This window comes from Eubalaena glacialis, chromosome 14 (assembly GCF_028564815.1).
Source record: "Eubalaena glacialis isolate mEubGla1 chromosome 14, mEubGla1.1.hap2.+ XY, whole genome shotgun sequence".
Taxonomy (NCBI): domain Eukaryota; kingdom Metazoa; phylum Chordata; class Mammalia; order Artiodactyla; family Balaenidae; genus Eubalaena; species Eubalaena glacialis.
In genome coordinates this window covers 32,699,312-32,711,890 of record NC_083729.1, presented here as the reverse complement: position 1 = coordinate 32,711,890, position 12,579 = coordinate 32,699,312, and the positions used below count along the sequence as shown (strand labels likewise).

At 40.7% G+C, this 12,579-nt stretch overlaps 1 long non-coding RNA gene across 2 annotated transcripts in view; it reads right to left on the bottom strand.

Annotated features, from left to right (window-relative positions):
* LOC133105206 (uncharacterized) overlaps positions 1–12,579 on the bottom strand; it is a 194,949-nt gene that overhangs the window by 15,035 nt on the left and 167,335 nt on the right. For both annotated transcript variants that reach the window (XR_009703814.1, XR_009703815.1), the window contains exon 9: positions 8,925–9,105. This is a non-coding gene — a long non-coding RNA (uncharacterized LOC133105206). The remainder of the gene's footprint in view (positions 1–8,924; positions 9,106–12,579) is intronic.

Sequence of the window (12,579 nt, the reverse complement as noted above, 5' to 3'; positions counted from 1 at the left end):
TTCCCAGTAAAACAGAAATGTAGAAAGCCAAAGTGATGATCCTTCCCTCAGCTTTCCCAATTCCAGTCCCCCAGGGCAGCACTGCTACACACACGTAATTTTTTAAACACAGAAATGGGATCATGATAGATACATAGATAGATAGATAGATAGATAGATAGGTAGGTAGACAGATAGTTTTTTCCTCAGCAATCTACAGTGGGCAGCTTTATTCACATAAAGCTGCTTGGCTGTTTTCACAGCTGCATAATATTCCATTGCATAAATAATACCATAATTGATGGCCCCCCTCCCATTTAGGTTGTTTCCAATTTGTCCTTCTTGTATGTGTCTTCATTGTGGATGGACTTGTAGATACTTGTTTGAGTATTTCTGTAGAACTGATTCCTGGAAGTCAAAGCGCAGACACCTTTACGGGGGCTCAGAGGACCTAGACTTGGGGGTTTCCACTTTAAGTAACTGTCCTCACTTTCACCATTCTTTATCACCAACTATGCCTCCAGGCAGACAATGGTGCAGAGTCCAAGGCAGACGAGTCTAGATGGGGCAGAGTCAGGGCACGAGAATAGAACCCGTTACACAAGAGGGGTTGTGGGGCGTGCTCTGCAGTGACTCAGCCCTCGCATCGTGTGCCACTCACCCTGTCAAACTCTGCATTCCTGCTGACTTGCGGCATCTGTGTGTACAATGAAACTTTTGACAACACCAGCCTAGGGTTGCTTTAAATACACCAAGGAGGTCATGTCACAGTTAGTGAACATTCATAAATAACTTCCTAATGAATAGAAACAAGAGGAAGCTGAAACTCCCATCCTCCAAAAAGGTCAGACTTGGTCTCCATTTGGAGACAAGGAATATCCACCCTTCATCAGTCTGGCAAAGCCCTGGCCCGCCCAAGGCACGGTTCTACCCAGTGGGCTGTTCACGACTACGGCCTTTCTCAGCTCCCACAGCCCCAGTCCATGCATGTGAACTCCAACTCTTGGGAAAATGCTGGAACAAATCCCAACTTTTGGAGTTGTCTTCAGCTTTGAGAAAATGTCTTCAGTGGTCCAGTTGTATTTACTGAACATTCATGGAACAATTCCTGATGCATCTAATTTTCTATACCAACTGTAATTCACCTGCTACATTTGGACTTTGGGCCATGCTACAGTTCTCCTAAATTGAAATGTTTCTTAAGCTCAAAGATCTCCCTGGTGTTCAAAAGCAAAATTGGTTTCCTATAAAAACTTGGCATCACTATCATTAATTAACAGAAAGCAGGATGCCTCTGTGTGTTTACCTTCACAAAGTGTATCCATGCAATGCATTTCTTTCCCAGAGGCATGGTTTATTCCTATGGACCAGAAATTAAGAATGTATTTTAAAAAATAAATGCATGCTTTTCACCAGCAGGGAAGTTTTGAGAAGTAGACTACTATATTTCATGAAAAGACATCAGACACAGGGGTGTGAAAATTAAATAGAGCCTCTCACTATGAGAAAGTAAATTATGTTAAATCGCTCACTTTATCTGAGGCTACTTTTCTGTGGCTTGATCCAATTTGCCAAACAATGTATGGGCTGATCAGCCAGCCAGTCAGGAGCTATTCATTGGCCAGCTTTATGGCTGATCTGACTTGCTAGTAACATTGCAAGGTAGAAGTGTGTGTGTGTGTGTGTGTGTGTGTGTGTGAGAGAGAGAGAGAGAGAGATTTTATTACTAGTTATAACAAAAGGACTCTTGGAACTTTGGGGCTTAAAGTTAGAATTCCTTTAGAGACTGGTGCTGGAAAGCAAGATTACAACAAAGTTTCTCTGTGTGGTTTCTTTTCGGTTGGTATAATTTGAGTCATGGTATATCTAAGCCCATAAATCATATTGTGATAGTAGTTACATTTTTATATACATTAAATGACTTTAATTCATAATGATTTCTGGGTAAGCCCCTGAAGTCTGGAACCACATTTTATATTATTTTTGCCTCTGTGACTTTTATAACAAGGTTAGGGATATAAGTACAACTGATAAATAATAGACATTTGATAAACACTTGCTGACTTTAATTAGAGATGATCTCTTCCCTCCACTATTTATGTTCTATGATAGACAAACATAAAATGAAACACTTTAATTGAAAAATGCTACTCAGAACCCTTCATGCTTGTCACTCATAAGAAGCCAGGGGCACAGTGGGACTTAGAGTTGAAGGAAATGGCCTTGTTGGCAGTCCTCTTTTCTTTTCCCCTTCTGTTGAAATCAGGGCCAGAGCCAAACAGGGCAATGCCATGTGTCCTGGGAGCGCTGAGTAACATCAATTCTATTAAACTGAAAATGGGACAGAGCCCAGACTCGGGCAGGCAGGAGGCTTGCTGAGGCCTTGGCAGCCAAGAGCAGGCAGGAATGGGCATCCTGAACCAGAGTACAAGCCGGGCCAGCTGCAAAATTGAAGGTCCTGAGCCCAGCCTGACAGGTACACTCCCTGGCATATAAAAGGGTCACAGGGCCCACAGGACTCGTCCTTTCTACCACCATCCCTCACCTAGTGCCCTGCCTGGCCTCTGTGGTAGCCAACCATTCATTTCAGCCCCAGTTTCAGCCTGGGCACCTCTGTCCACCTGCTCTTTTGTACAATAATGTACCCCTTCACCCCTAAGCTCATGACATTTCTCCTTCCTCGTTTAGTGATGCTTGAACTGCTTTTCTAGAATCTCAGGCATTGCGGCCCCTTGAGCCTATCCTTGGCACTCACTCCTATAACTGCCCCCATAGGCAACCAGAGCGTTCAGCCCAGCATTCCCAGCTTATGCTTTGCCCTTGGCTCTGGACGGAGAGAGTCAGACTCAGTCTCGAGGCATAATCATCCAAGGGCATAATGAGGTCAGGCGCAGTTCAGAGTTTGTGGATATGCAGAGTTTCAGCCCAAAGGGAGGAACACAATAGCAAGAGAGTCTTAGGGCAGGCTCAACTGCAATGTCAGGTAAGAGGCTGCTATCAGGATTGGGTGACGAGGAAGAGCATGGGGCCCAGCATTTGTGGCCATGTCACTGGGCACCCAGGCCAGGAATGTGAACTAATCCCAGAGGTGAGACTGATACACTTCCTGCCAGGATTGATTCTGGAACTGAGGTGGAAAGGAAGTTGGAATTAAGGCCATTTTTAAGTCCAGCTTTCAGGAGTTATGGAGGGTGAAGTCAGAAGAATAAAGATGGTCCAAGAAGCAAGTGATCTAGATGCCTCTTGGAGGAGACGCAGACTTAAAAGATGACTATTTAAGTTTCATTAGGTCCCATTTGTTTATTTTTGTTTTTATTTCCATTACTCTAGGAGGTGGGTCAAAAAGATCTTGCTGGGATTTATGTCAAAGAGTGTTCTTCCTGTGTTTTCCTCTAAGAGTTTTATAGTGTCTGGTCTTACATTTAGGTCTTTAATCCATTTTGAGTTTATTTTTGTGTATGGTGTTAGTGAGTGTTCTAATTTCATTCTTTTACATGTAGCTGTAAAAGACAACCCTCAGAATGGGAGAAAATATTTGCAAACGAAGTAACTGACAAAGGATTAATCTCCAAAATATACAAACAGCTCATGCAGCTCAATATCAAAAAAAACCAAACAGCCCAATCAAAAAATGGGCAGAAGACCTAAATAGACATTTCTCCAAAGAAGACATACAGATGACCAAGAGGCACATGAAAAGATGCTCAACATCACTAATTATTAGAGAAATGCAAATCAAAACTACAATTAGGTATCACCTCACACCGGTCAGAATGGCCATCATCAAAAAATCTACAAACAATAAATGCTGGAGAGGGTGTGGAGAAAGGGAACCCTCTTGCACTGTTGGTGGGAATGTAAATTGATACAGCCACTATGGAGAATGGTATGGAGGTTCCTTAAAAAGCTAAAAATAGAACTACCATACGACCCAGCAATCCCACTACTGGGCATATACCCTGAGAAAACCATAATTCAAAAAGAGTCATGTACCACAATGTTCATTGCAGCTCTACTTACAATAGCCAGGACATGGAAGCAACCTAAATGTCCATCGACAGATGAATGGATAAAGAAGATGTGGCACATATATACAATGGAATATTACTCAGCCATAAAAAGAAATGATATTGAGTTATTTGTAGTGAGGTGGATGGACCTAGAGTCTGTCATACAGAGTGAAGTAAGTCAGAAAGAGAAAAACAAATACCGTATGCTAACACATATATATGGAATCTAAAAAAAAAAAAAAAAAAAGGTTCTGATGAACCTAGGAGCAGGACAGGAATAAAGACACAGACGCAGAGAATGGACTTAAGGACACAGAGAGGGGGAAGGGTAAGCTGGGACAAAGTGAGACAGTGCCATGGACATATATACACTACCAAATGTAAAATCAATAGCTAGTGGGAAGCAGCCGCATAGCACAGGGAGATCAGCTCAGTGCTTTGTGACCAACTAGAGGGGTGGGATAGGGAGGGTGGGAGGGAGGGAGACGCAAGAGGGAAGAGATATGGGGATATATGTATATGTATAGCTGATTCACTTTGTTATAAAGCAGAAACTAACACACCATTGTAAAGCAATTATACTCCAATAAAGATGTTAAAAAAAAAAAAGTGAATCAGCAAAAAAAAAAAAAAAAGACACATGCACCACAATGTTCACTGCAGCACTGTTTACAATAGCCAGGACATGGAAGCAACCTAAGTGTCCACTGACAGATGAATGGATAAAGAAGATGTGGTACATATATATAAAATGGAATATTAGCCATAAAAAGGAACGAAACTGGGTCATTTGTGGAGACACAGATGGACCTAGAGTCTGTCATACAGAGTGAAGTGAGTCAGAAAGAGAAAAACAAATACCGTATGTTAACGCATATATGTGGAATCTAGAAAAATGGTACAGATGAACCTATTTGCAGGAATAGAGACACAAACGTAGAGAACAGACATGTGGACACGGGGTGGGGGGGAGGAGGGGGGAGATCAATTGGGAGATTGGGATTGACATATGTACATTACCATGTGTAAAATAGATAGCTAGTGGGAACCTGCTGTATAGCACAGGGAGCTCAGCTCAGTGCTCTGTGGTGACCTAGATGGGTGGGATGGGGGGAGCGGAGGGAGGTCCAAGAGGGAGGGGATATATGTATACATAGAGCTGATTCACTTCGTTGTACAGCAGAAACACAACATTGTAAAGCAACTATACCCCAATTAAAAAAAAAAGATGACGATTTATAGTATATTAAGACAGAAAAAAATCTTTTATTCCACTAAAAGAATTATGTTTGAAAGAACTTTTAGGACCAATTAAAAAAAAAAGATGACTATTTATAGTATATTAAGAAAGAAAAAAATCTTTTATTCCACTAAAAGAATTATGTTTGAAAGAACTTTTAGGAAGAAAAAAAAAGATGGTGTAGGTAGCAGTTTGGAGTTTTCCAAACTAAACAAAAAATGGTTATGATAGCAGCTCTAAACTTACAAACCAAGAGCATTTATTTCTGGTGGCATGCATCTTGCAGAAGGAAAAAGAATAAATGTCCCTTTCAGAACTCACAAGTTCAAGTTAGATGACAACTCTCTCCATAGAGCAGGTTGTTCAAAGGAAATAGACAAGGAGAAGGCCTACTCCTTATAAGGGAGCATTTGAACTCCCAAACCAAGATCAAAAGGTGTCGTCCCCAAAGTGTGTGGCAGTAACTTAATCCTCCTCACTGTGTAATCTGATTTGCCACTATAAGTCAATGCAATAATCACAGCAGCAAATACTTAAGTATATGCTTGAAACCTGGATCATTGCCCAGAAGTAAAGCGCATCCAAATATCTGATATTCTGACATTTAATAAAAGTTTGAATTACATTTGCAGTCCCCTGTGATTTAATTTTCTTGAGCTCAATATTTAATAAAACAATAGAAAATTATTACAAGTATCTTGTGCCATTCAGAAACCACTAGATATGAGCCTCGTTCTGGGGTCAGACGGTAAGAGATTAAATCCCAATTTAGCCACATACTAGTTGTCTGACTAGCAAGTGACTCAACCTGTCTGTCCCTCAGTTTTTCTCACCAGCAAAACGGGAATTATCCTCGAATCTATTTACCACGGCTGTTGTGAGGATTAATAAATGATTATATACAAATTGCTTCGAGCACTGCCTGTTTATATTATAAAGAGGACTCAGCAGAAGTTAACTAAGGTTATTATTTTTTAAAGTGGAACCGGGCTACTCACTCTTCTTGTTTTGTTTCTTTGCTTGTTTGTTTCAAATAGCTGTACAAACATCTGCACACTTTCCCAGTTTGTTTCAAATATTCTTCCAAATACACTCTTTTTAGAAAGAGAAGAATTGAACCGATAACAGACTTCAACACAGAGAATCTGAAGTTATGTGGTTTGAGAAGATACCCAGTGAGGCATCTGAACCTCAGATCACAGAGAAATCTGACTTTTAAGGCAAACTTAAAAATGGGCATCGGCCTCTGAGTTCCAAACCTGAAAGAACTTCCAGAAAGCACAAAGAAAGAAAGAGCTGGTGAAGAAAGTAATGCGATAATATTGCTTAGGTCTACCTCCGCCCTCTCTACTGTAAACCCCGTGATAGCAGGAAAGATGGCACATTTGCCTTTTCATCCTCAAGGCCAGTAGAATCTCAAGAACCTACAGGGCACTGGGTGAATGCTGGCTGGTTGTTTAAATGAATGAAATTAGAAATGAACCATAGACACGGCACTGAGCTCATAATGCATCTTCATGCGTGCTAGCACTGGATCAGAGCAAAGTACTTGTGAAAATATTGCTAGCTGGGGACAGGGATCTTGCTTCATTTTCCAGTAAAATTTTGTTGAGGGCTTTGTTTTTCTTCCTGGATCTCTGATTCTTTAGGTAACAAGAGCACATAATAGGAAGAAATCCCATTTATTGAGTTTAAATGTGCCAGGAACTATGTGAAGCACAATACATTTGATCTAATAGTTCTTGGCTGAACTATTACTACTGTACTAGTTTTACAAACTGTGAAGATGGAGAACAGAAAGGTTAAGTGAATTTTTTAAGATCACACAGCTAACAGGCAGCTGACATAGGCCTGAAACCCAGCTTTATCCAACTCCTAAAGACCTGCTTTTAACCAATGCATTGCATTAAACCCTCTTAAAGTCACAAAATATCACAGACTAAGAGGATCTTGTGTATTTTACAGGTAAGGAAACTGAGACCAGAGGTGTGCGGTGCCTTGCCAAATATGCCTGGTTCATCAAAGCAGAGCCTAGGAGTTGAACTTAAGACTCTTATCTGACAATCCAAAATGATTTCCCCTGTACCTAATCACTTCCTTTTTAACAAAAGCAGCCTTATTCTAACTTTGGTAAACCCAATCAATCTCCTTACTGAATGCTAGAGAGAATTTCCCTTCAGAAATGACTTACTCTTGTTTCATAAGCTCAATCAGTTCTTTTGTAATCGAAAATATGCACCACAAAATAAATTCCATGGGTTAGTAGTCTAAGCACTCGTTTTTGGTTTTTTGTTTTTTCTTTCCCCTGCCTTCAAGATCGCCACTCAGAGCATGCTGCCTGAGACAGACTCCTTTCCAGGGGCTGGGACTGATGGAGAATAAGGAGAAAAAAAAAGACAAAGTGCAAATCTATTTTCACAGTCAGATCTAGCATTCACCAGATGATTGCCACGTAATAGATGTGGGTGACAATAGTCACCCAGTGAGGTCTAGCATCTTAACCAGGATGTCTATTGTGTCCAATCCATTTGTTAAAGATGGTCTTACTACATCGACCATGTGATGATTAAGGCATTGTTCACCAAACCAGGCATTATGACTGATGTTTAAAAAAAAAGTGCATATGTGCAAAATGCAAATCTGACTACCGCAATAATAATCCTGTCTTTGTTTAAAAGGAGATACTATTCCAGCATATATGTGGGGCTGTTCTACTCCAGCAGTGATGGAGGTTGGATCACAGGCCCGACACTCACTCTCCTGTTAGAATCAAGGGGTGTCTTCACAACGGAGGGATCCAGTTTATGGATATAGGACAAGGGGAAATGGACAAGGGATTTATATAGTCTCTTCAGAATCACCAGCAGAGCCCCCCAGTAAAAGTGTCCTTTGCATGTAGCTTATGTGGCAAAATGTTGATGATTACTGAATGTGGAGGATGAGTAAAAGAGTCTATTATTCTGTTCTCTCTGTTTTTGTGAATTTGAAAACTTTCACAATAAAGGTTCTTGTTTTTTGTTTCCTTAAAGTAATCCTTTCCTTGGGAAGAAGCTTCCCAGAGTCTTGTCTTAGTGATGACGCTCCTCTAGGAGGCAAGGATTAGTAGAGGGCACTGGACTTGAACTCAGAAGTCCATGACCTTAGCAGTCCAGCAATCTCCCGAGCCACAGAACCTTGAGGGTTCAACCTTCCCTAAGTCCTACTTTGTTTCATATTCTCCCCTCCATTTGCTCCCATCATACCCCCTAATAGTCCTTATCATTTCGTATTTCCTTTGTCTTCTTCCCCATTCCCTCAGGAGTACAAGAACTCCTTGAGAGGTGGTATCACGACCCATTTAATGCTAAATCACCAACACCTAGTATGACGTCTGCATGTATCCAATGCTCAGTAAATACCTACTCAAAGAAAAAAGCAACTGATGTTAAGTATACATTTATTAGCAGTACCCATTTCCTATTTTTTTTGTCAAGATTGAGACCACTTAGCACAGTGGTTGGTGTGTAGTAAGTACTCATTTAATGATGGCTGCTTTAATAACAATTATTATTACTACTATCATTATTATTACCCACCTATCATATGCTATTTAATCATGACCCGAAAGAAAATTCTCACAGAGGATCCAGTCACACCATTACTAAGTGACAGAATTCGAACCTAAGACCATTTGTGGCCAAAGTTCATGCTCTTACCTCTGCATCATTCTGATTTATTTCTCATAGATGGGCCTAAAAAAAGCCAAAGGATCTCAGTTGTGGATTGTTATCCTCACCAACAGGATGTCAGATTCTAGAGGCAAGCCACCTGGCACTTTCCATGGCTGGAAGGAGGAGGCATCAAACTGTTCCAGGCTGCTTAAACTCAATTTAATCCCTGAGTGAACAGAGAGAAACAAATAGCAGTCACTATAGTGCACGTGGTTGAAATAAATGTATATTTCGCTTGAGTCAGCAGTTCTCTCCCCCAAAATGCATTAGTGTTAGTTTACTGTACATATACTTTTCTCTTTAGACTTAATCATCACTATATTAAATCACATGGGGGCTGCTAGTCCAACAGCACAGGTGTGAATTAAATGTTAAGAGAACACTGGACTGAAACAATTTCCTTTTCCTTCATCTGTGCTTGAATTTCCCTTTTCCTAAGGAGCTGTGGATGGCAGCTGTCAGGGAAGACTAAGGGTGAGGGTGACTGGCTGGGCAAGAGGTGCAGTAAGAGATAATCAGTCTATGAGCTCCGCCTGTTTCACTAACTTGGTGATCTCAGACCAGTCATTGCTGCTCTTTATGCTTCTGTTTGCCCAGCCATAAATGAGAAAAATCATGCACAGTGAGAGTTGGGAGTTTGCATTTGCAAAGTACTCTGAAAACCCACATAAGAGTTAATAAAAATTTATTACACATGCAAATCTCCATATTGTTACACCCCTTCCTTAAGAAGGTGTCAAGACAAGGGTCATATGATATCTCTTATATGTGGAATCTAAAAGAGATACAAATGACCTTATTTACAAAACAGAAACAGACTCACAGACATAGAAAACAAGCTTATGGTTACCAAAGGGGAAGTGGGGGAGGGGTAAATTAGGAGCTTTGGATTAACAGATACACATTACTGTATATAAAACAGGTAAACAAAAAGGTCCTACTGTATAGCACAGGGAACTATATTCAGTATCTTTTAATAACCTATAATGGAAAAGAATCTGAAAAAGAATATACATATATATATATATATACACACACACACACACACACACACATATATATAAAACTGAATCACCTTACTGTACACCAGAAACTAACACAACATTGTAAACCAACTATACTTCAATTAAATTTTTTTTTAATTTTTAAAAAAATTTTTTAAAAAAGAAGCTCTCAAGAAAGCCCAGATTTTCTTAGCTTCATTCTAGTATGCCTTCCCAGCCCACAGCTGAAGAGCATCAGGGAGCCACAGCCAGCCATTCTCAGGCAGAATGTAACCTTAGGGTCCTTTTGGCTCCCAGAGATCAGATAGGTCCTCCTTGCGATGTGTTTTCCTTGTGAACTCAGCCAGGGACCTAGAACTGGACTTCCAGGACCAGCCCTCAGATACTTCTTTTCTAAACGTATCACCCAGACCATCAGATAAAATTATAATTGCATCAAACAACCTAGATTAAGCTCACATTTGTAGCTTTCTGGGGAACTTCGAGTGAAATTCAAAATTACCTCCCTAGCAAAGGAAGGGAGGTCCTTAAAACAACAAAATGAATCACTGATGTGGCAATAAAGGGTTAAAGGCAACAGTGCCTCAGATCCTGAAAGGTTTGCCAATGTCTTCAAAGCCCAGTGGCTTTACCTCCTTCCATGGGTTGCATTTTGTTTGTTTTTTTCCTTTTCTTTTTAGCCGGCATGCAGGATCTTAATTCCCTGACCACGGATTGAACCCACACCCCCACCACCACCACCCCGCCCCCACAGTGGAAGCACAGAGTCTTAACCACTGGACCGCCCAGGAAGTCCCATGTTGGGGCTTGTTTTAAAAGAATATGAAGAACCTTAAGCTCCTGGGAAGTCAGATATTTCCCTCTTCAACAGCAAGCTTTCCCGGGAGATAATAAGGAGCTCCCCTTCCACCTACACGCATGAAATAAAAATAGGAAAATAGTGGGAAAAATAGGAGATAGGAGAATGGGTGAGGACCAAATATGCAGAAAGCAAAAGAGAAATCACAGGAACCAGAAGGTGAGCTTTTAACAAGTTACTGACCTGGTAGGAGAGTCTAGAAATTGTGATGCTAATGGAATTCTGAGACAACTTCCTGAAGGAGTCCATAGTCCTTTAATCATGAACAAAAGGGAACAATGGATCAAGACACCCAGAAGAGATATGCACCCAGCCCTGAGAGTTAGGGAGGAAAAATTTGTCTTGCCCTTGTGTGATGAGCAAAAGCTAAACATAACTACTTGTGTAATGAGTTGACTAGTTGAATGAACACTAAATCAACTCTACTAAGCACACTATGTTGTCTTCAAACACCCACTCATGTTTTTAATCTTCAGTTCGAGAATCCTAACCAGGTATTATTTACAGCAGCAAAAACTGAAACTGACAGATCCTAAATGCCACCTGACATTCACACTGGTGGTTAGGTCAGCCTAGATTGGAAATACCTGCACACTCTCCAGCACAAGGAGAAAATGTGTAAACACCACATAGAAATGACCATATCCAGGTTCCATGCTCCCTTTTTGGTCTCTAAAACCATTGCTGTGACTCTTCACCTATTTTGCCTCTCCTCACATCACCTTCATGGCCCACTCCCCACCCTCTTCCCTACAAATAACACTCCTGTTCCCAGAGTTTGCAGTAATCTGGTTAAAGTAATTTACATTAAATTAGGTATTTTTGATAGCCCTAATCTTTCCAGAATAATTTTCATTTTTAAAATAGAAGACCCAGAGTCCGTCCCATCAGGAAACTTGCACAAGCCTCTTAGATAGCCTCATCCACCAGAGGGCAGACAGCAGAAGCAAGAAGAACTACAAGCCTGCAGCCTGTGGAACAAAAACCACATTCACAGAAAGACAGACAAGATGAAAAGGCAGAGGGCTACATACCAGATGAAGGAACAAGATAAAACCCCAGAAAAACAACTAAATGAAGTGGAGATAGGCAACCTTCCAGAAAAAGAATTCAGAATAATGATAGTGAAGATGATCCAGGACCTCAGAAAAAGAATGGAGGCAAAGATCAAGAAGATGCAAGAAATGTTTAACAAAGACCTAGAAGAATTAAAGAACAAACAAACAGAGATGAACAATACAAGAACTGAAATGAAAACTACACTAGAAGGAATCAATAGCAGAATAACTGAGGCAGAAGAACGGATAAGTGACCTGGAAGACAGAATGGTGGAATTCACTGCTGCGGAACAGAATAAAGAAAAAAGAATGAAAAGAAATGAAGACAGCCTAAGAGACCTCTGGGACAACATTAAACGCAACAACATTCGCATTCTAGGGGTCCCAGAAGAAGAAGAGAGAGAGAAAGGACCCCAGAAAATATTTGAAGAGATTACAGTCGAAAACTTCCCTAACATGGGAAAGGAAATAGCCACCCAAGTCCAGGAAACGCAGAGAGTCCCATACAGGATAAACCCAAGGAGAAACACGCCGAGACACATAGTAATCAAATTGCCAAAAATTAAAGACAAAGAAAAATTATTGAAAGCAGCAAGGGAAAAATGACAAATAACATACAAGGGAACTCCCATAAGGTTAACAGCTGATTTCTCAGCAGAAACTCTACAAGCCAGAAGGGAGTGGCATGATATACTTAAAGTGATGAAATGGAAGAACCT